The sequence below is a fragment of the Chiloscyllium plagiosum genome, unplaced genomic scaffold (assembly GCF_037043375.1).
Source record: "Chiloscyllium plagiosum isolate Xiang-an unplaced genomic scaffold, Cpla_swu_hap1 HiC_scaffold_29, whole genome shotgun sequence".
In the NCBI taxonomy this organism is placed as follows: domain Eukaryota; kingdom Metazoa; phylum Chordata; class Chondrichthyes; order Orectolobiformes; family Hemiscylliidae; genus Chiloscyllium; species Chiloscyllium plagiosum.
This window is the reverse complement of record NW_028270167.1, coordinates 53,113,901-53,138,344: the sequence shown is the minus strand read 5'-3', so window position 1 is coordinate 53,138,344 and position 24,444 is coordinate 53,113,901. Positions and strand designations below refer to the sequence as shown.

General features: G+C 47.0%; 1 pseudogene; it reads right to left on the bottom strand.

Moving 5' to 3' along the window:
* Positions 1-9,242: 9,242 nt before the first annotated feature.
* On the bottom strand, positions 9,243-23,492 carry LOC148142305 (beta-1,3-galactosyl-O-glycosyl-glycoprotein beta-1,6-N-acetylglucosaminyltransferase 3-like; annotated as a pseudogene).
* Between the last annotated feature and the right edge of the window lie 952 nt (positions 23,493-24,444).

Below are 24,444 nucleotides of genomic sequence, written 5' to 3'. Positions count from 1 at the left end.
AGTGGATCAGACTTTTTGATGGAATAACAACCTGTTACTTCAATTCCAAAAAAGTTCACTCGAAGAAAATGCTGTTGATGCTTGTGCAATGGCATGGGGTGTTCAGCAGAGGGTATCATTTTCAACACAAGAGAGAGAGAAAGAGAAAGAGGGAATTAACCCCCAAAACAAAAGACACTCCATTGGACAGAGACACAGACACAGAGATTACTCACAAATATACAACACACTGATACATTCCCAGGCTGAAGCAAACCTCATGGGAGAGAGGGAATATGAGACACCATCAAGAGAGCTGGGACTAACTGGAATATGAGTATCACCACTTCAGTCTGTCCATGTCTTAACTTCCGTTTGTCCCTGTCTGACTTTTCCTCTCTCTCTGTGTCCTTTTGTCTGCCTCCCTCTTTCTATGTCCCTCTCACTGTCCTTCTCTTTCTCTCTGTCTCCATCTTTCTATTTCTCTCTCTCTTCCCTATCTCTCCCTCTGCCCTTCTCTCTCTCTCTCTCTCTCTCCCTCTCTGAGATTCTCTAGCTCTCTCTGTCTCTGTTCTTCGCTTGCTCTCCTCCTCGATCTCTCTGTTCTCTCTCTGTTCCTGTTTCTTCATCCCCACTCTTCCTCTCTTCTCTCTGTCACTTACTCCCTCTGTCTCTTTTTCTCTCATTCTCTCTTTCACCCTGTCTTTTTCTCTTAGATCTGAAAGTGCGCACACAACATTGCATCCCCCTATTCTGTTCCCATTTACTCCCCTCCCAAATGTTTGCCCTTCCCCAATTATTTTGCCCTCCCAAATATATTCCTCATCAAATGTGTACCCTCACAAATATTTTGCTGTTCCCCCATATCATGCTGAGCCCCACTCCCTGGTGTAGAGATTAATGAGTTTGTCTGGACTAACTGGCCTGTAGCTGACTGCTTTCGTGCACAGCAAGATCACAGTCCCAGAATTATGGAAGCTTCACATCACACAGATAATCCTTTCAGCCTATCATGCCTCCCTACCACCAGTACCACCAACAACACCCCATCCTCCCACCACACCCCCCATTAAATAATCCTGGTGCTGTCCAGCTACTCAGGCCTTGCCCCGAATGGCATTGTTACTCCCCTACCTGGGGAGACCGCTCTTCCGCCCTTTCTCATACTTTGCCTCTTTGTCCTCACACCCCTCCATCTCTCTCTCTCTCCTACAACAGCCCCTTTCTCCCCCCCCCCTCAAGCCCCATCAAACACTCCCCCTCTCCCTGGCTCTCTCTCACCACCTCCTTGCTTCCCATTCCTCCGTTCAAGAACTCAGGGGCATGGCTACTCCGCCCCCTCTCACAGACTCACAACCCCTGGGCTGAAGGACATGGTGAGTATGTTCAGAGACTAACTGGTCTTTTGACTGACTGCTGTAATGCACAGCAAGATTCCAGTCTGCAGCCAACCGATCACACATTCAATGAGAAAGGTACTTTATGCCCCTTCCACTCATCCCTCCACCCCCTGGCCTGGTTTGGACAACAGTGAGGGTAAAACCTGGGAGAGACAGGGGAAATGTGTATCCTACTGTATTAACTGCATTTGGGAAGTCCAAATCTTCCCAATCCCCCTTCCCTGCAACTGGGACAGAGCAGAGGGGCCAGGGAGAAAGAGGGAGAGAAAATGCATTGAGAGAAAAAGAGAAGAACCAACAGATAGAGAGAGGGAGAGAGAATGAGATAATGACAGTCAGAGGGAGGGAATGAGAGAAAGAGAGTTCAAGGGAGGAAGAGACCGCAAGTGAAAATCCCAAGGACAGAAACAAGATGTCAGGCTAAGAAAAGCAAGTATATTATCTCCATTCTTTATCTACCTTCAGAGACTGGTGTACATTCACCCCAAATCTCTCTAATTGTCAATGCTTCCCAGGGTCCTATTGTTCATCGTGTATTTCCTTGTCTTGTTTGTCCTGCTCATGTGCATTACATCACCTCACCTCATTACTGCTGTTTCCTCGACATGAAGGATTACTTTCTGTTTAGAGACTTATTGTTAAGTTTCACCATTTTATCATGAAATTCAGTGGCACTGCTATTACTGAGTCCCCTTTATCCATATTCTCTGGGAGTGAGGGACAACTGGGGGGGGGGGGGGGGGGTATATGGGCCAAACACATGCAAATGGGACTATTTAACAGTGAAAACTGAGTGGCATCATCAAATTGGGCCGAAAAGCCTGTTTCCATGCTGTAGACCTCTAGCACTCTATAAAACCTTCACAATCACAGCTCCATCTCCCTCTGCTTGACAGTGACTATCACCTACACCCCAACGCTCACCAGCTGCTACTGAAGTTTTCCACTGAATCTTGTTGAAACAAGGAAGACTCCACATCACTCCCATTTTATTTCAGAATTCCAGGAATTGCTTTTCTTGAGTCAATGTAATGTCTCATGTGTTTTGCTTTATCCTTTATAGAGGTGAGAGAAATACACCACACTGTAATATCGAGTCCAAATAGTTGGCAACTTCTTGATCCTTTGATCACACAAATACTCAGACACCAGCTCTGCATTATCTCAGTGATCAGAGCTACTTCTTTCCATCTGAAATGAACTGATTATCCATAATCTAAGAATGAAATAAATGATTAATAACCAACCAATTAATAAAGTTAAAATTACAGAATCATTTGTATTTTTCCAACTGAAATGCACACATTTTGAGATCAAACTGTAGCAGCTTCACTGTAACAAATGGGTGTAAGTGGTGGGGGAGAGAGAATCAAATGAGCTGCTGCACACACAGACAGTGCTGTAGGAAACTAAGGTGTTGATATTTGGGGAATAATTAAATTGTGATGTAGTTGGACTGGGGGAACCTCACTGGACTTGTAATGCAGTGACCCAGGATACAAATAGCGCAATTGGCAGAATTTAATCTCAAATAATTAATCCATCTGGAATTGAAAGTTAGTTTCATAGTCCCATTGCAGAACCTAACACCAATTCTGTAAATACACATCTGCTTCACTCATGTCCTTCACCAAAGGGAATCTGGGAATCTTACCTGGTCTGGCCCAGAAGTGTTTTCAGAAGACATTAAATAGTTCTGACTGATATATAATGCATGGTTAAAGATGTATGTTTCAGACATGAGTGAGCAATGAAAACGGGAATGCTATTCGGTTTCAGCTTCGACATTGAAATTGGCAACACACACAATGAACACAGTAAAGTACTTCTTCCTAACAACTGGTAGCAAGACAGACATGGTCTAGGTTGTTTTTGCTGATTATTACATCACTTCACTCCTAAATGTTGATTGCCCTTTAAACACCACCTCAAAGACGTGCTTCAAATGGCAAGGACGGAGAACAGATTCTGACTGGGGAGCATCAGATTCGCAGTAGCAACACAAGGGACCAAATTCGTCAATTCGTGAGGAGATGGTCAACCAGACTAGACCTGAAACTCGCCTGAAGGGAACCAGTTAGAGAGAACAACTTACTTGTGTCCCGCTCCTCCAATAGATGGAGCCTAGAAAGAGAGAGAGAAGAGCAGTCTGGCAGACAAAGGGATGAATAATTGTGAGGCAGGGAGAAAGACAAGCTGATCATGGAGCTACAGGTGAAAATGGAGTTGGCTGTGCCTGAAGCAGCCCGTGTCATGACCAGGGCCTGGGTTGTGGAGGGTCGATACAAACTTAATGGGCCAAATGGTCTCTTTCTGCAGTGTAGGGATTCTATGATCTTTGATAAGTTGAGTGATGATCACAGATAAGTACCTAATGCAATTAATCATTAAAGCAAACATTAAAAGTTAGAGCTACATAAACCCTGTTAACTGAGCTAAACGTTGAACTGGGAACTGAACTGAACTGCATTGCCAAAGAATCATCAATCTTGGAGAGATGGCACAGGAAGATTACCAGGACGGTACCAGAGCTGGAGAACTTTATGTAAATTTGTTCACAAATGGGAACATCATTGGTTGGGCCGGCATTATTTTCCTTCCCCAATTGCCTAGAGGGTAGTTAAAGGTCAAGCATATTGCTGTGGGTCTGGAGTCACATGTAAGCCAGACCAGGTCAAATGGCAAATTTCCTTACCTAAAGCACATGAATGTATCAGACGGGTTTTCACAACAATGTTTTAATGGGGAAGACTCCTTGCTTTTCCACTGAAATTGAATTCAATTCCCACCATCTGCCACGGTAGGATTCAAACTCATGTCCACAGAACATTGACTCGATTTTTTTCTGCCCTTGCCCAGTCCCTTCCCACTTCCATCTGTGATTCCTCTGATGACTTACTTTGGTTCTGGATGCTGCCAGGTTTATAGTGTTGTCAATCACAGGGACCCTGTTTCCAAAACTCATTCAACTTCCACGACAGAATAATCATCTCAATCCTTGTGCTCCTCATGTTGTGGCTCAGACTGGGAACACTTCACAGTTCCCATCTTTATATCCCGCAGTTTGACCTACACTGCTGTCCCACATGGACAAATCACCTTCGGGTGTAGAAGGACTGTGCAAGGAATGGGAATTTTAATCAGTCACTAAATTAGCTTGGAAATATCTGCTGCACATTATATTCCATCTGCTAATTCCTTCCTCACTCAATGAAGTTGCCCCTTTCTTTGGTCGTCCCCACAGCTTTCTCTTCCACCCACTGTAGGTCTTTTCAGTGAACCTGGAAACATTACATTTGTTCCCTTCAGCTACTCATTGCTATCAATTGTAAGTGCCTGTGTCTTTAGCAGTGACCCTTCAGGCAGCCCCACTGGGTACTAACTCGAAGAAAGTGAGGACTGCAGATGCTGGAGGCCAGAATTGAAAAGTGTGGTGCTGATAAAGCGCAGCAGGCCAGGCAGCATCTGTGGAGCCGAAGAATCAACGTGTCGGGCATAAGCCCTTCTTCAGGAATGAGGCTAATTTGCCAAGTGGGCTGAGATAAAAGGTTGGGGGGGAATTTGGGGGAGGGGCGCTGGGAATACGATAGGTGGAAGGAGGTGAGGGCGAGGGTGATAGGCCGGAGAAGGGGTGGGGGCGGAGAGGTCGGGAAGAAGATTGCAGGTCAAGAGGGCGGTGCTGAATCCGGGGTTGGGACTGAGATAAGGTGCAGGGAGGGAAATGAGGAAGCTGGAGAAATCTACATTCATCCCGTGTGGTTGGAGGGTTCCTAGGCAGAAGATGAGGCGCTCTTCCTCCAGGCATCGTATGGCCAAGGTCTGGCGATGAAGGAGGCCAAGGATCTGCATGTCCTTCGCGGAGTAGGAGGGGGAGTTAAAGTATTCAGTCACGGGGTGGTTGGGTTGGTCGGTGTGGGTGTCCCAGAGGTGTTCCCTGAAACGTTCCGCCAGTAGGCGGCCTGTCTCCCCAATGTAGAGGAGACCACATCGGGTGCAGCGGATACAGTAAATGGTGTGTGGAGGTGCAGGTGAATTTGCAATGGATATGGAAGGATCCATTGGGCCTTGGAGGGAGGCCTGTCTCCCCAATGTAGAGGAGACCACATCGGATGCAGCGGATACAGTAAATGATGTGTGTGGAGGTGCAGGTGAATTTGCAATGGATATGGAAGGATCCATTGGGGCCTTGGAGGGAGGTGAGGGGGAGGTGTGGGCACAAGTTTTGCACTTTTTGTGGTTGCAGGGGAAGTGGAGTGGAGATTGGGCTCGTGGAGGGTGTGGACCTGACGAGGGAGTTGCGGAGGAAGTGGTCTCTCCGGAATGCTGATAGGGGTGGGGAGGGAAATATATCCCTGGTGGTGGGGTCTGTTTGGAGGTAGCGGAAATGACGGAGGATGGTACATGTATCTGGAGGTTGGTGGGGTGGAAGGTGAGGACCAGTGGGGTTCTGTCCTGGTGGCGATTGGAGGGGCAGGGTTCACGGGCGGAGGTGCAGGAAGTGGAGGAGATGCGGTGGAGAGCATCGTTGACCACGTCGGAGGGGAAATTGCGGTCTTTGAAGAAGGAGGCCATTTGGTAGTGGAATTGGTCCTCCTGGGAGCAGATGCGGCGGAGGCGAAGGAATTGGGAATATGGGAGGCGTTTTTACAGGGGGCATGGTGGGAGGAGGTGTAATCTAGGTAGCTGTGGGAGTCGGTCGGTTTGTAGTAAATGTCTGTGTTGAGTCGGTCGCCCGAGATAGAAATGGAGAGGTCTAGGAAGGGGAGGGAGGAGTCTGAGACGGTGCAGATAAATTTGAGGCTGGGGTGGTACTAGCTCATCAAGCTGGAAATGACCTTGTTTACTGCCCACCAGCTAGTCCTCCACCCTCCAGGGCACAGCAAACACCGTGACATTCATGGTACAGTCTCTCTTAACATCGCAATGGTGTCACGAACCCACAGAAAACCCACAGAAAGCAGAGATGAGGGAGGGAGGCAGAGAAGTGAGGGGCAAAGAGAGAGAGAGACACACACACACAGGGAGAGAAATAGGGAGACAGAAGAGGAGAGACAGACACACTGTCTATGCCTATGAGGGAGAGAGAGCTGTGAGGGCTCACTGGGCTGAATACATCCCTAAATGATGAAACAAAATTCAGAGACAGATCTATAGTCAATGACAGTGTGGGGATGGCATTTCAAACCCATGGCCAAAGGAACAATGATGGGAACAATGTCAAGGTGAGTACTTCCTCTGTACCTAACACCATTCTGTCCCTGTCCTGGGAGTGTTTGAATAGGATGGAGTGGAGGGAGATTTACTCTTATCAATCCCAGGATTGTTCCTGTCCTGGATGTATACAGTTGGCATTACATGTGGCATTACAGAGGCAACATTTCTCTTTGTATAGCTTCTGCTGTCATTGCCCTGTCAATTTTGGTGGGAGATGGATAAAATGGAGATGTCTGAGTCCTTGAAGTATGAAGCAAGCTCCATTAAACAATCCCTGGATGTTAGACTAACATGGGACATTCACACACATAGGTCAGCTTCCGTCATTTGTACAGAAACCACCCTGAACCCCTCGATTAGATTCCAGTCTGAAACTCACTCCCGCATATCTGGTATTCTTTATACAAACCACCCCGAGACCATCACTTAGATGTGGACATTATTGCAGTGTTCTGATTTCTGTTCATTAAACAGCCATAATCATTCTCACTCAGTCTCATTTAGTTCCCATTTCTACAAGTAGATTCTATCTCATTTGTTTTCTTTTTGACTGTTTTCATTTCTATCTGCATCCAAATGATATCCAATGTCACTATTTCCGGTGTTAGTGTCTATAGTTAAAACATCTGACATCGCAATGTCCAGCATTACACTGTCATGTGTCACAGTCTGATCTCACAGTATCTAGTGACAGTGTCCAGAGTGACAGTGTTGTAACCAGGGTGACCGTGTCAAGAGTTGGAGTGTCCGGACTGACTGCTACTCCCTGTATGACAATGTCCAGTGTTATTGTGCTTGGAGGTACAGTGTCCGGAGTGACACAGGAAAATGAAGCTGAACCAAAACCAACCTCCCGATCACTGGATTTGCAACACAGTGACATTCAACCATTCAATGACCCTCAAAATCGTTCAATTGTTCCTTACCAGAATTTACAAATAACAGATCTTGGATATCAAGTTTATAACTTAATAAATTGTTAATTTCTGATTATGTCACTTTAGCAGAACACAGATGATCATGAACCCACGCACCCCTCCAATTCGCACACCAGCAGACAATTAAGAGATAAACTTGTTTAAAATTTTAATTTGCCAGTTGATAACAGTTTCAATGATAAATAGTAGGCCATCATGAAATCCTTTGATGCTGGGTTGTACTACAGGCACAAGAACTATACACCATGTTTGAACTTAAAGTCACCAGTCAATGCGAACAAATTCTGCAGACCTGTGGAGACTCACATTCTTATCTCAGACCTTTTAACAAGTTAACAACTGGGGAAATAACTAGACAAAGTCAAACCAAAAAGAAGACCAGACCAGTCCAGCAACTTCCAAAGAAGGACTTCCTCCAAGCCCAAAATCCAGTCAGAGCGAGGTCACTCATGGTTTTTGCTTTTTTCTCACTATTCTCTGTGGTTACCTGCCCGGCAGCATTCCTCTTACTGACTGACCCATTCAATATCCATCCAGCTGTCAGTACCTGAGCAGAACTACATCTCGGTGCTGAAACGTCTGCTGTGTTCAGAGAGCAGTAATTCACCTGCATTATCTTTCCTGGCCAGATCCTAACAGCAAACATCAGTCTTTTGTCTCTCTAGTTTTTTTTTAAAGAAGAACTAGCCACTGTTCAAACTTCAATTCTCAATTTGGACTCACAGTTCCTAACCAAAATGAGAAAAATAAAAAAATAGTGATGGTCACAACACTGATCTTACAGTGTCCAGCTGTACAGTGCCCACTCGTGCAGTGTTCCAGTAATGCAGTGTTCCAGTCATGCAGTGCTCACTCGTGCAGTGTTCCAGAAATGCAGTGCCCACTAGTGCAGTGTTCCAGTAATGCACTGTTCCAGTAATGCAGTGTCCACTCGTGCAGTGTTCCAGTAATGCAATGCCCACTCGTGCAGTGTTGAGTATTATTGGTGGATGTGTCCCTGTGAGACGGGGCACAAATAACCCCATCGACCTGTGGCCAACCACTTCAACTCCCCCTCCCACTCCACAATGACACTTCCTGCACCACCAAATCCAAGCTATCTGATGACTGGAGGAAGAACACCTCATCTTCTGCCTTGGGACCCTCAACCACATGGCATCAACATTGACATTACTAGTTTCCAAATCTCTCCTCTTCCCTCCACCTCATCCCAGATCCAACCCTCCAAGTCGGCTCTCCCCTCTTGACCTGACCATCTTCCTTCCTAACTATATGTTCTACCTTCCCCACCGACCAATCACAATCACCCCCCCAGCTGGATTTAACGAGCACCTTTTCAGCTACCTTCCCCAAAAGCCCCACCCTCACTCTATTTATCTCTCAACCCCCTTAGTCCTCCACATTCCTGATGAAGGGCTTATACCTAAAACATCGGTTCTCCTGCTCCTCGGATGCTGCCTGACCTGCGTGATTTTCCAGCACCACACATTTGACTCTCACAGTAACTAATGTTACAGTGCTAAGTCTCACAGTGTTACAGTGGATAGTATTAAGGTATCCAATCTCCACAGTGCCCAACACTATCGTGCCCAGCCTCACACTGTCTAGTGTTATAGTGGCCATGTTACAGCATGCAGTCTCACTGTGCCTGGCCTCCACAGCAGCCAGTGTTATAGTATACAGTCTCACAGTGCCCAGTCTCTCAATGTTTCCGAGGTCTCACCCACCACCCCTACCACCATCACTGAGGTTTAATCTGTCCCAACCTCCAACCCAGCCCCAGTTTTACCAAGTGTCCTGTTTCGGAGATATTCCTCCATGCACTGTACTGCCGTGTTGTCCATGTTGGGGTCAAACTTATTTGCAAAAAAATATCTCTGACGGACCACCCACTGTAGATCTCCTGCCCCATACACACAAACCAAGTGGCGATACCTTCCCGTGCAGGGAGGGTATAGGGCACCCCTCGCAACATCACCAGCCTCAAAGGACCACTTTACTGCCCGGCCAAGTGTCCTGGTGGCTCCTTGGGTGTATGGGATGGAGCCGGGTACATTGGGCATTCTGTGCAGGGTAGCCCACACATGCTCGTCCGGGGTGTAGGTGTCCTCTGACCACTTGAGGAAGGCCTGGATCTCGGCACTGTCAAACACATGGCCGACAAACTCTCTGGAGGCCATGAAGTAGGCGCTGCCCACGAAGATGGAGGTGCTGATGTTCGGCTGGTCTTTCAGTTGTGCCGTCAAGACGACTTGGTCGAGGGTATCATGGTGGTATTGCCAACGTTTCTAAAAGGCAAGCACAAAAGAGAGTGAGAGAGACGAGAAAGTAGAAATGATAGCTTTTCAACTTCGCCTATGGCTTTTTCCCTCCCCAACTCCTCTGCACTCTCCTCGCCCCCAGCTCCAGCAAGATCCATGCACACTCCTTCTCTCAGTTCCTCACCTTACAGTGGAGAACAAGGCCATTCAGCCCCTCAGGCCTTTCTCACTCCTATTGCCTATTGCCAGTCACCTGCCTATTTCGCCATATCCCTGCCTCCTAAACCATCTCCCAATGCTCATTCGCTGAGCAAACATAAAACTCATCCTCAAACACTCCCAGTGCATCTGGCTCCAAAAATATACTTCAAGCTGTGCCCTCTGGTCATAAAGGTTGAGAGCACCAGAAAAATAATTTCTTCAGCCCATCGTGTCTGCACTGGCAAAACAGGCTCCTTGCAACTCCAGTCTCATTTTTCCAGCACTGGGAACATTGCCTTTCATGCCTCACCAGTGCAATGGAGACACTTTCCTGTGGTCATCAACTCCTGGAATGGGACTTGAACACAGAGCTTTTGCCTTAGAGAGAAGAACATGGTGTGCAGGGATATAGTTCTTTGAAAGTTGCATTGCAGATAGACAGGATGGTGTAGTAGGTGTTTGATACCTTTACCTTCATTGGTCAGTGCATTGAGTATAGGAGTTGGGATGAAATGTTGCAGCTGTAACAGAGATGGATAGAGCTCTGAAAGATAGTGGAATCAAGGGTTATGGGGATAAGGCAGGAACAGGATACTGATTGTGGATGATTAGCCATGATCATAGTGAATGGTGGTGCTGGCTCGAAGGGCCGAATGGCCTACTCCTGCACCTATTGTCTATAAGTAGGAGTATCTTTGACTATCTCTGATATGCCTTTGCCATTACCAAGTGTGATCTATTGTCTGTAGAGGACATTGGTGAGGCCACTTTTAAAATACTGCATACACTTCTGGTCGCCCTTCGAAAGAAAGGATGTTGTTAAACTTGAGAGGGTGCAGAAAAGATTTACCAGGATGTTGCCGAGATTGGAGGGTTTGAGCTACAGTAAGAGGTTGAATAGGCTGGGGCTATTTTCCCTGGAGTGTCGGATGCTGAGGGGTATCCTTACAGAAGTTCATAAAATCTGGAGGAGCATGGATAGATGTTGAAATGATCAGCCGGATGATAGTACACTTCACACAGCTTCCTTTATCACATACATGCAAGAAGACTCAACCAGCCGGGTCAAAGCCCACCCTTGCCTGGAGAGTCTGAAACAGGCAGTTGCAATCACACTTTTACACACAAATCAGCATTCCCTTTTCATGAATTACATTTTGATTTCAAGCCTTAGCAACACAACTGATCAATCAGATCCTGATCTAGGTACATGATGTTTAGCATTAGATAATTGACCTTAAACTTCTACAACACCTGTTGAGTGTTGTTTCGGTCTTCCTGCCTTCTCACTTAACTGGAGCCAGTTTCAGTAAGCTAGCTAGCTTGCATACATGCTTGGCTGCATTTTTCTGTTGCTGCTCAGAATTGTTTAGCTGACCTCCTTTCCTGTTCTTGCCCCATTTTGATTCCTTCCACGTCGGCTGTATAGCCAAAGGTCTTTTCCCAAGGATGGGGGAGTCCAAAACTAGAAGCATATGTTTAAGGTGAGAGGGGAAAGACCTGAGGGGTTACGTTTTCACGCAGTGGGTGATGTGTGCCTGGAATGAGCTACCAAGAGGTGGTGGAGGCGGCTGGTACAATGACAATATTTAAAGGGCGTCTAGATGTGAACATTAATAGGAATAGGTGAGAGAGATATGTGCCAAAGGCTGGCAAATGGGACTAGGTCAGATTGGGATGACTGGTCAGCGCAGACAGGTTGAACTGAAGGGTCTGTTCCATACTGTATGATGCTATGACTCCATGCTCTCTGGTTATTGAGGTTTAGAGCACCAAAATAATAAGTTGCCCTTCAGCCCATCGTGTCTGCACTGGTCCAAAAGACAAGCTCCGAGCTATTCTCATCCCATTTTGCAGCACTTGCCCCATACCCTTGAGTGTCTCACAATAGCAATGAAGACACCTTCCTATGGCCATCAGCTCCTGGAGTAGGACTTGAATCCAAAGCTCCTCCCTCAGAGTGAAGAACACCACACATTAGATTCTCTACAGTATGGAAACAGGCCATTTGGCCCAACAGGTCCACACCAATCCTCTGAAGAGCAACCCATCCACACCCATTACCCTACCCGATATTTACCCCTGACTAATGCACCCGAACACTATGGGCAATTTAGCACGACAAATCTACCTGGCCTGCACATCTTTGTGGATTGTGGCAGGAAAACAGAGCACCCGGAGGAAACCCACGCAGACATGGGGAGAATGTGCAAACTCCACACAGACAGTCACCCAAGTCTGGAATCGAACCCAGGTCTTTGGCGCTGTGAGGCAACAGTACTAACCACTGAGCCACTGTGCCACCCCTTCCACAAGACACAAGACACTTTATTTTCATTGTGTCAAAAGATATCTTTTATCCTCGGTCCTTGTGGCATCATGCATGGGAGATATGGATCCTTGAGGAGAAAGTGAGGACTGCAGATGCTGGAGATCAGAGCTGAAAATGTGTTGCTGGAAAAGCGCAGCAGGTCAGGCCCTTCTTCAGGAACATCGAAACATCGATTCTCCTGTTCTTGGATGCTGCCTGACCTGCTGCACTTTTCCAGCAACACATTTTCAGATATGGATCCTTGGTTACCAAGGAAAGGATAGATTATCGATGGTATGCAGGAATGTGGATGGTGGAACAGGATCAAACGGGCCAATGGTCTACTCTTGTTCCTTGTATGTATGGGAGCAGATCTTTTTTTTTCATTCAAATTCCATCGGAACTTGCCATCATCTCATACAAATGTAGTTTAGGCTTCATTTGCGTTTCAATTCCTCAGATCTCCCTACCATGCCTTTAACCCAAAATCTTACATCTGCATTCCATTGCACTTGTACAATCGGTGAACAGTGAAGTATATTTCCTTGTCTTCATTACGAGTGCTCACCCTGTACCCATTGAATAAACCTCACCCCAATCTCCTTTGTTCCAATGGGAGCATCGTTGACCTTTCCAACTGAGCCATCCAACTTAAACCCTGGCACCATTCTGCGAAATCTCCTCCCTGTCCTGAGGGCCCTCACATCGTTTTATAGTCACCGGAAATGACCACAACAATCCAACTGGGGCTAAACCAATTCGACATGCAGCATAACTCAACCATTTATTGGCATCAATGCCTCTATTTATGAAGCCTTCTGCTTTTCTACCCTCTTATGGCCTCCCCCATCTTCTAATGTTGATGAATGTTTATCGCCAGATCCCTCTAATCCTTCGCACTCTTTACGATTGTGCCATTACATTTCTATTACCTCTCCACATCCTTCTCCCAAAACATATCACCTTACACTCTTCTGTATTCCCCTCTGACTGGATGCTGTCTGTTCATTGTGGTGACTCTGGACAATTCACATCATCCTCACCATTTGCCAATCCTCCAGGTTTATCATTGCCCCGAATATGGGCATTTTGCCACATACTCCAAGATTGATATCACTGACATATTGAATAAAAGCAGTCGTCTATTTAGGGCTGAGATGCGGAAACATTTAACTTACAGGATAGTGAAGTTATGGAATTCTGTACCACAGAAAGCTGTGGAATTTGAGTCATTGAATATATCCAAGAATGCGATTAACAAATATTTAGGTTTCAAAAGCATCAAAGGCATGGGGAGAAAGTGGTAGTATGGCATTGAGATAGAGGGTTAGCCAGGATCATATAGTATGGTGGGCCTCATGGAGGGCCAAATCATCTTCTCCTGCTCCGGGTCTTGATGTTTATCTGTCCCAGCTGTGTGAACCTACCAACGTCTCGTCCAAAACAAGATCCATGAATCAGGGCTTGTATTGTCAATTTTGTTGTCCAGCCATTTTTATCTAGTGCCTAGTGAAACACTTCATTGAATCCAGTTCAGACAACATTCTCTGCATTCAAATTCTCACATCAATGCATGATACGAGGTTGGAGACTTACTTTTTGAAAACCTGCACTGGCTTCGCTTCATTACTTTGATCTAAGGCAGGTTGGTGCGAATTGCAGCCATAATACCAGCATGAATGACAAGTGCATGATATAAAGTAAACTAGGATCCATGCGGTGTGAGCCTTGGAGACACAGGTTCAAGTCGCTTCTGCTCCAGAGTTGTGCGATAACGTCTTTGAACAGTTTCATCAGTAAATGTAAGACCATTAACAAGTCGGGACAGGAGTCGGCCATTTGGTCCCTCAAGCCAGCTTCACTAGGATCGTGGCTGATTCAACATTCCTCAAGTCCATGTTCTTGCCCTATCCCCGTAACGCTTAATTCCCCAACTGAACAAGAATCTATCCATCTGAGCCTTAAATATATACAAGGACAGCTCTCTGTGGCAAGGAATTCCAAAGATTCACAACCTTCTGAGAGAAGAAATTCCACCTCATCTCAGTCCTAAACTGGTGCCCCTTTATTCTGAGACAATACCCCCCTGGTCCTGGACTCTCCCATGAGGAGAAACATCCTTTCAGCATTTACCCAGTCAAGCCCTTAATCCTGTCCATTTCAATGAGGTTACCTCTCATTCTTCTAAACTCCAGTGAGTAGAATCCTGTTTAGCCCTTTGTTTTTAAGACAATCCCTCCATAATGGGGGCAATCCCACTGAACATTTTCTCTTAACTTCCTCCAATGAAACAACATGTTTTCTTAAATAAGGTGACCAGAAGTGCTCACAGTACTCCGGATGTGCTCTCACAAGCACCTTGCACAGTTGCAATAAGACCTCCTGACTTTTATACTCCAACCCCCCTTCAAATAAGGGCAAACATTCCACTTCAGTTCTGAAGAAAGGTCACCAGACTCAAAACATTGACTCTGTTTTTTCTCCACGAATGCTACCCGACCTGCTGAGTCTCTCCAGAAATTTCTGTTTTCGTCCAATATTCCATTAGTCTTCCCAATTACCTGCTGCCCCCGTGTGCAAGCTTTCCGTGTTTCATTCACTAGTTCCCCCAAGTCCCTTTGTGTTGCAGCTTTCTGAAGCTTTCTCCATTTAAATAATATTCTATTCTTTTGATTTCCCTTCCAAATGAACAACTTCACATTTTCCCACTTTGCACTCCATTTGCCAACATTTTTGCCAACTTAACCTATCAATATCTGTCTGTAAAGCACATAAGACAACATTTTTTACTGTAACTCGATTATACATGACAGTAATATATCAGCAAGGTTTGAGAAGGTTTGTAGCTCAGGTTGAGGTTCTAGATGTAGGTTTGCTCGCTGAGCTGGAAGGTTCACTGAAGATGTTGCCTAGTATGGTGACAAAACATCTGAAAATGAACCTTCCAGCTCAACGAGCAAACCTACATCCAGAGTAATATTTCGAATCAACCTCAGAGTACAACAGGATCTTGATCAGATGGGTTAATAGGCTGAGGAGTGTCAGATGGAGTTTAATGTCGATAAATGTGAGGCCATTTTGGAGAGGCAAATCAGGGCAGGAATAATACACTTCATGGTAAAGTCTGGGGAGTAATGATGAAACAAGAGATCTTGGAATGCAGATTCATAGTTTCTTGAAAATGGAGTCGCAGATAGACAGGGTAGTGAAGAAGGCGTTTGCTACGCTTGCCATTATTGGTCAGTGCATTGTGTGTAGGAGTTGAGAGGTCATGTGGCTGAACAGGACATTGGTTTGGCAATTTCTGGAATACAGCATGCAATTCTGGTCTCCCTGCTATAGGAAGGATGTTGTGAAACTTGAAAAGGTTCAGAAAAGATTTACAAGGATGTTGCCAGAGTTGAGTGTGGAAATGCAGGAAATTGGTACTAGATGTGGAATAATTACAGACACGATGGGCTGAAGGGCATCCTTCCGCAAGAATTCTTTAATTCTGTGACTGGCACAGAGGGAGATTAACTTCAAGGTTCATGTTATCAGGAGGGACACCAAAGCCCTTTCCTTAGCTGAGAGGTCAGAAAACTCTCTACTCTTTACATGAACTAAGGCATAACCTGTCTCCACCAATATCATAGCAAAAGTCAGCCATTCGTCCCTTCAAGTCTGCTCCACCATTCAAGAAGATCACTACTCTTCTGGTTGCAATTTCAATTCCACATTTCTATCGGTTGCCCCGGGGTCCTTATCTTTTTTTAAAAAAAGGTCACCTTGCTCACCCTTTCATAACTTCATCAACTCAGCCTTCACAACTTTGTACAGAAGAGATTTACACAGTGCAACAGCCCTCTCAGGGGAAAATAATTCTGCAAGGCATTGGTGAGGTCACTTTTGGAGTATTGGGTAAATTTGTGATCGCCCTGCTGTTGGAAGGGTGTTGTTAAACTGCAGAATAGATTTACAAAGATGTTGCCTGGACTGCAGGATTTTAGTTATAAGGAGAGGCTAGATAGGCTAGGACTTTTCTCACTGGAGTATTGGAGGGTGATGGGTGACCATATAGAGGTTTATAAAATTGTGGGGGAAATCAATAAAAGTGAATAGCCCCAGGATGGGGGAGTCCAAACCCAGAGGGCATAGGTTTAAGGTGAGACCTGAGGGTGGTGCAAATACGGAGCAAGTTGCCAAAAAGAATTGTTGTAGTGGGTACAATCACAAGATTTAACAGACGACATAAATAGGACAAGTTTAGAGGGATATGGACCAAACACAGGATAATGGGACTAGTTCCAATTAGGATACCTGGTTGGCATGGATGAGTTGGACGAAAGGGTATGTTTCGGTGCTGTAGGATTCTGACGATATCTTATTCTACAAAACATCTTGTCAAACCTACAAGAGAAAGCAATGTCCCATCAACCACCTTATCATGTCCCCTCAGAGAAATTTATACATTTCAAAAAGATCTCTCAGATTTCCAAACTTAAATGTGTAAAAGCCAATTTGTTCAACCTTCCTTCATAAGATAAACCCTTCATTCCCAGGAAAAAGGCAATGTAATTATTTTAAATGAGAGAAAAATGTACAGACTGATTCTGATGTGGTCTCATCAAGGCCTTGTATGGCACTCTCTCCACCCCTCAGGCCTGGAAATGGACTCTACATTTTGAAGAAAAATGTCTGTGCTAATGGACTCTGGACTAGAAAGGACTCTGTTTGTTGGTAATTAACTGTCATATGGTTTGTTGGGCTTATCACCTGCACTGGAGGAGAAAGTGAGGGCTGCAGATGCTGGAGATCAGAGCTGAAAATGCGTTGCTGGAAAAGCGCAGCAGGTCAGGCAGCATCCAAGGAGCAGGAGAATCGACGTTTCGGACATGAGCCCTTCTTCAGGAATCTGCACTGTATTGTATGTCCCTGGGTCTGGCAGGCCTTACTGTGAGCTGGGAGGCTCATGGGTCGTCCTGAAAGCTGTCACCCCGAAAGCCAGAGGGTGGGTAGGCCATCCTGTGAACCTGAAGGTTGGTAGGCTGTCCTGAAAGCCGGACGGTGGGTAGGCCACCCTGATGACAGTCTCCCCGAGAGCTAGATGGTGGGTAGACCGTTCTGAGCACTGTCATCCTGAAAAGGGGTAATCGGGATGGGCTGTCCTAGAGGTGGTCGAAAGCTGTGTCAGAGCAGCCGAGAGCCAGAAAGTGCATAGGGGCGGGCTGCGATCCAGAAGGCTTGTGGGCTGCCATGCACGCTGTCGTCCCAGGGAAGGGGACAGGCTGTCCAAGAGGTCGCCGGAAGGTGTGCCAGGATAGCCACTGGCCAGATGGCGCATCAGGGTGGGTGAGAGCCCAATGGTATGTAGGGGCAGAACGAGAGCTAGAAGGTAGGTCACTCCAGGTGGGTACTGGGGCGGGCAGAACTAGAGGTGGTCAAAAGGTGTGTCAGGGCGGACCGAGAGCCGGAAGGTGCATAGGGGCGGGCTGCCTTAGAGTGGCCGGAAGGTGGGAGGGATTGGGGTGGGGGGGGGGGGGGGGAGGCTCACTGGTTTTTTGGGGGTCTGTATTGTATGCTCTGTTTCTTACACAAGTGGACTGTCTTATATGTATGAATGTCATTGTTACTGTTTGTAATGATTGAAACTGGGATTTGAGGTTTGTCCTAATTTCCCTGAAAACCGGTTGAATGTCAGGGTTTGGGGCTTGGCTTTGTCATTCCCCTCCCTTGTAAAATTGCTGTTTCTCTGTATACAGCTGTAAATGTAATAGTTTGTATAAACTGTGAATTGTTTAATAAAATATAAATAAACAGGACTGTCTGTTTCCTTCCTGGTGATGGAATATAAATTGTTAGGAGCAATTATAAATGTTGTCTGCAAAAATCACAAAGCTGAATCATGAAAGAGGCAGGGGAGTGTAGGTTAAGCTAGATATGCTTGTACAAACAGTTATAAGCATCTGTTTCCCGCTTCTGTAAAAAGAAAAACCACAATCAAGAGGTCATAAGGCTCAGTGTGGATGAAGAATGAGAGGAAATGTTGCTTTAGCAAGCAAGGAAGCAGATAGCAGTGAAGGAGGATATACGCTAACAATAGACCACAGAGGGATGTGGTGAAATGGCCACGCAAAACCTGTACTGTTACGCACAAGGCCAGATAAGGCAAGAGATAAACAAGAGGAATGGGCGCTGGGTTTAGAATAGTGGGAGGAGGGAAAGAGAAATGAATTGTATTAAGGTTTTGTACTGTGTGCCTACCTTGTAGACACCACTCTTCCAAGAGTATATCAGATGATAATGTTGCTGCAGATCTTGTCTTGGACTGAAATTATGAAGTGAGTGGGTTCTATTTCCCACATAAATTAAGATTTACACACTTGTTATTTTTCACTGCATCTGACACCTACACATGACATGGGTACTTGGGAAAAATAAGCATGACTGCTGTCGGGTGGTAGTGGAAGAAAAATAAACAGGCATGTCAAGGGATCTGCTCACTCAGAGCTGGCTCTCGGGGAGCTGGATCAGCATATGAAGGACTCTTCAATCCTCTTGAGAGGAGACTGACTTCGAAACAGCCTCAGTGTGTCTTATGTGCTGCTGTTGGTGTCTTCCTACTGAGGAGGAGTTTAATTTTAATTTATTTTTCATAGTTTGTTGTGATTGTTTTCTGGGGTTTCTGACTGCTAATTTCTGTTAATTTGAAGCTGTGCTCAGCTACACAGGCAGCTACGACCACCACTGCTGCTACAGTCTGGGCCTGCTCCTGCTACTGAAGCCTGGACCTCGCCTGCACCCCTGCTGCTGCTGCCTGGGCCTACCTACACCTGGGGACGACTTCGACTGCTACTCCTGAGGCTACTTCTGAAAAAAAAATAAACAGGACGATCAGATGTTCTGTTCACTCTGAGCTGGCTCTGAGGAAGCTGGATCTGTGTCAAGGACTCCATGTGAAAACAGAAGGGTGAGTTGGTGACTGGATAATGGCCTCTGTGAAGTTATTCCTGATGTAGGGGTTTCCTGCTCCTCGGATGCTGCCTGACCTGCTGTGCTTTTCCAACACTGCTCTAATCTTGACTGAAATCTCCAGCATCTGCAGTACCCACTGACAGTCATAGAGATGTACAGCATGGAAACAGATCCTTCGGTCCAACCTGTCCAGGCCGACCAGATATCCCGACCCAATCTAGTTCCACCTGCCAGCACCCGGCCCATATCCCTCTAAACCCTTCCTATTCATATACTCATCCAAATGCCTTTTAAGTGTTGCAATTGTACCAGCCTCCACCACATCCTCTGGCAGCTCATTCCATACACGTACCACCCTCTGCGTGAAAAAGTTGCCCCTTAGGTCTCTTTTATATCTTTCCCCTCTCACCCTAAACCTATGCCCTCTAGTTCTGGATTCTCCGATCCCAGGGAAAAGACTTTGTCTATTTATCCTATCCATGCCCCTCATAATTTTGTAAACCTCTATAAGGTCACCCCTCAGCCTCTGACGCTCCAGGGAAAACAGCCTCAGCCTGTTCAGCCTCTCCCTATAGCTCAAATTCTCTAACCCTGGCAACATCCTTGTAAATCATTTTGGAATCCCTTCACGTTTCACAACATCTTTCCAATAGGAAGGAGACTAGAATTGCACGCAATATTACAACAGGGCCTAACCAAGGTCCTGGACAGTCGCAACATGACCTCCCAACTCCTGTACTCCATACTCTGATCAATAAAGGAGCATATACCAAACGCTGCCTTCACTATCCTATCTACCTGCGACTCTGCTTCAAGGAGCTATGAACCTGCACTCCAAGGTCTCTTTGTTCAGCAACACTCCCTAGGACCTTGTCATTAAGTGTATAAGTCCTGCTAAGATTTGCTTTCCCAAAATGCAGCACCTCACATTTATCTGAATTAAACTCCATCTGCCACGTCTCAGCCCAATGGCCCATCTGGTCCAGATCCTGTTGTAATCTGAGGTAACCCTCTTCGCTGTCCACTACACCTTCAATTTTGGTGTCATCTGCAAACTTACTAACTGTACCTCTTATGCTCGCATCCAAATCATTTATGTAAATGACAAAACGTAGAGGGCCCAGCACCGATCCTTATGGCACTCCACTGGTCACAGGCATCCAGTCTTAAAAACAACCCTTCACCACCACCCTCTGTCTTCTCCCTTTTGAGCCAGTTCTGTATCCAAATGGCTAGTTCTCCCTGTATTCCATGAGATCTAACCTTGCTAATCAGTCTCCCATGGGGAACCTTGTTGAATACCTTATTGAAGTCCATATAGATGACATCTACTGCTCTGCCCTCATCAATCCTCTTTGTTACTTCTTCAAAAAACTCAATCAAGTTTGTAAGACTATTTCACTATCAACCTTAGAACAATCCTTTACATGCTCTGAACCAAACTTACATTCTTCTGTTCACTCTTAACTTTTAAGAGGTATCCATGGGCACCCGCATGGGCCCCAACTATGCCTGCCTCTACATCCATCGGCACCATTCTCCACCTTTTCCTCCACTACATTGATGACTGGATTGGCACTACCTTGTATTTGCATGAGGTGGTTGAAAAGTTCATTAATTCTATCAACACCTTCCAACCTGACCTCAAATTTACCCGGACAATCTCGGACACTTCCTTCCCCTTCCTGGACCTCTCCATCTCTGGCAACCGACTAACCGCGGACATCTACTACAAACCCACCAACTCCCATAGCTACCTGAAATACACCTCCTCCCACCCTGCCCCTGTAAAAACACTATCCCTTATTCCCAATTTCTCTGCCTCTGCTGCATCTGTTCCCAGGAGGACCAATTCCACCACAGAACATCCCAGATGGCGTCCTACCTCAAAAACTACAATTTCCTCTCCCACATGGTTGACAATGCCCTCCAGTGCATCTGCTCCATTTCCTGTACCTTCACCCTTGAACCACACCCCTCCCAATGCAACAGGGACAGAACCCCTTGGTCCTCACCTTCTACCCCACCAACATCCGGATACATTGCATTATCCTCCACCACTTCTGCCACTTACAAACAGACTGCACCATTAGGGACATATTTCCCTCTGCACTCCATCTGCATTTCAGAGACCATTCCCTCTGCAACTCCCTTGTCATATTCACACCCCCTAAAAACACACCCTCCCCTCCTGGCACCTTCCCTGGCCTCTGAAAGAAGTGCAAAACCTGCACCCACACCTCCCCCTCACCTCCGTCCAAGGCTCCAAAGGATCCTTCCACATCTGACAGAAATATACTTGTCCCTCCACCAATGTCATCTACTGCATCCATTGCACCCGATTGTGGTCTCCTCTGCAGCGGGGAGACAGAACTCTGACTTGTGGATTGTTTCAGAGAACATCTCTGGCACACCCACACCCACCAACCAACCCCACTGCCCCGTGGCTGAACACTATAACTCCCCCTCCCACCAAGGGCATGCAGATTCTGGGCCTCCTCCATCACCAAACCCTTACCAGCTGACACCTGGATATTCCACCTTGGAACCCTGCAACCAGGTGGATCAATGTCGATTTCAGTAGTTTCCTCATTTCCCCACCCCAACTTATCGCAGTCCCAAGCCTCCAACTCAGCACCACCCTCCTGACCAGTCCATCTCCTTCCCACCTGTCCACTCCACCTTCCACAACCTCTTCCCCCCCCCCACCCCGCCCCCCCCCCACCCCCCGCATACCTTCATCTATCTATCACATTCCCAGCTACCTTCCATCCCCAGCTCCACACCCATCCCACTTATTTCTCAACCCCCTGGTCCACAAGCCTCATCCCTGATGAAGGGCTTATGTCCGAAACATTGATTCTTCTGCTCTTCAGATATTGCCTGACCCGCTGTGCTTTTCCAGTGCCACACTCTTGTCTCTGATCTCCAGCATCTGTAGTCCTCACTTTCTCCTACACTCTTAACCTACCTACATTCCTGTATACTCTCCTAATCTATCTATATCCCTCCTTATCCTTATCCCAGGCCCAGCCCTCTCTTTCTACCCCATCCCTTTCACCTGACCATCTTCCTTTCCACCCATCTGCTCCACCCCACCCACTGTCCAATCACAGCCACCTCCCCCCTGCATCCACCAATCGCCATCCCATCCACCTTTCCCCAGCCACACCCCCCCATTTATTCTGCAGCCCCTTCCTCTCCCCGGGTTCTGATGAAAGTTTCCGACCTGAAACGTCAATTGCTCTTCTACTCTGTTTTCAGCTCAACTCTCCAACTCCTTTATATTCCTTTGTACATTCTGAACCTCCCTCCATGCAATTGAACAGTTTTAACAACCCTGTCTCTCTTTGTACAGGCAGGAGAGAAGGACTGGAGGGGGGAGAGAGAGAGAGATGATGGAGGGAGGGAGGGAGGATGGAAAACACTTGGATGAAGAGAGGTTCAGCAGACAGGAAGGCGGTTACCTTTTTGAACCCTGGTGCAGGATCCGACTCAATCACGTTGGAGCCGTTCAGAGCTCTGAGGCTGCGGACTATCTCCCGGTTGGTCTTCAGGGGGAAGTCTTGGCCACACACATTGATGAAGTACCTCCAGGGGACAGGGCTCTCCAGCAGCTCCTTCATGCAGTTGAGATCCGCCTGAACTCTGCTCCAGCCAGCATTGGTGACCCACTCCAGCTTGGCTGCAACAAAGACATTGTAGAACACGAAGCGATGACCCGAACGGCCGCATGAAATTGACTCGGGGATTTGCGGTCCACGTGGATACAGTAGACATTCTGTGGGGCGTAAATGCTCCGTAGAAGCCTCTCGAACGTCTCAATGCTCTGGTGGATGACCATGGAGTAAGCCAAGGGGAAGTGTTCCTCCTCAGGGCTCAGGGGAACAGTGATATACTTGCGGCCCCTCACAAACGATCTGCAATTTCGGGTCATGTTCAGATAATCTCTCTCAGTGACGGTTTGGTGCTTGAGGGAGACAGTAATGGAGTTGAGGAGGGCCCTTTCCACCTCCTGCCTGTCCCACTGGATGATCTGCCAGCAGGTGGAGTTCTCCTCGACCAGGAGGAGATGTTCCTGCATTGGACTGGCGCCTGGTTTCACCAGCCTGAGGGTCAGCCGGCCCCTTCCTCTCTGGACCAGAAGCCATTGGCACAACAAGACCACACTGAGCATACACAGTGCTGATCTGAGGCACGACCAGTGGGCACAACGCTGGCTCAGCTTGGGCATAGCACTTTCCAGAGGGCAGTGTCCCCAGCCTATAGGCGATAGGCAAATGCAGAATGGATGCTCTCTGTGCTGGGCAGCACTGCCTCCACCAGGCCGTGGGGAAGGAGTGACTGCAATTTGCTGGAGAGGTCGCAGCAGTCAGTCCCCTCTCCTTGTTAGACTCTTGTCTTCCTTTTCCCCAAGATTCAACGAATGACTCGACTTTCACTCCCTCTCCCCCCGGAACTGCTCTCCCTCTGGAATTCCTTTCCCACTTTAACACCTCTCCCTCTCTCTGTGACCCCTTTGTAACCCCTCTCCCTCTAATAACCCCTATCCCTTTGTAATCCCTCTCCTCCACTAACTCATCCCTCTCCCTCAGTAACTCCTCTCTCCCTCTGTAACTTCTCTCTCTCGTTCCTCTCTCTCTCTGTAACTTCTCTCTCTCACACACACACACATACACACACACCCACATTAACTCCTCTCTCTCTTTCTCTGTCCCTCAGTAACTCCTCTCTTCCCTTTCTCGGTAACCCTCTCTCTCGGTAACTCCACTCTCTCTCTCACACACACACATTAACGTCTCTCTCTCTCTTTCTCTGTCCCTCTGTAACTCCTCTCCTCCCTCTCTCGGTAACTCTCTCTCTCGGTAACTCCTCTCCCTCTCTCTGTCTCTCTCAGTAACTCCTCCCGCCCTTCTCTGGATGAAACCCAGCAATGTTCCGTTGTTTCTCTCTCGGAGTCCGGGCTCCTCTCGCTCCAGTCTGTCTGCCTGCCTGGCTACATGCGTTTCCTTCCCCGGTCTCTGCTTCTCTCCGGCCGTTCCTGGACCGGTGTTGCCCGGTGAAGTAAACGAGAGGATCGCGATGGTGTGCAGTCTGGATCGGAGAACCCATTACCAGAGAGAACACAGAGCCAGCCAAGCCCAATAACCCACGCCCCAGCCTGAGCTGAGATGCTCTTTCAACAA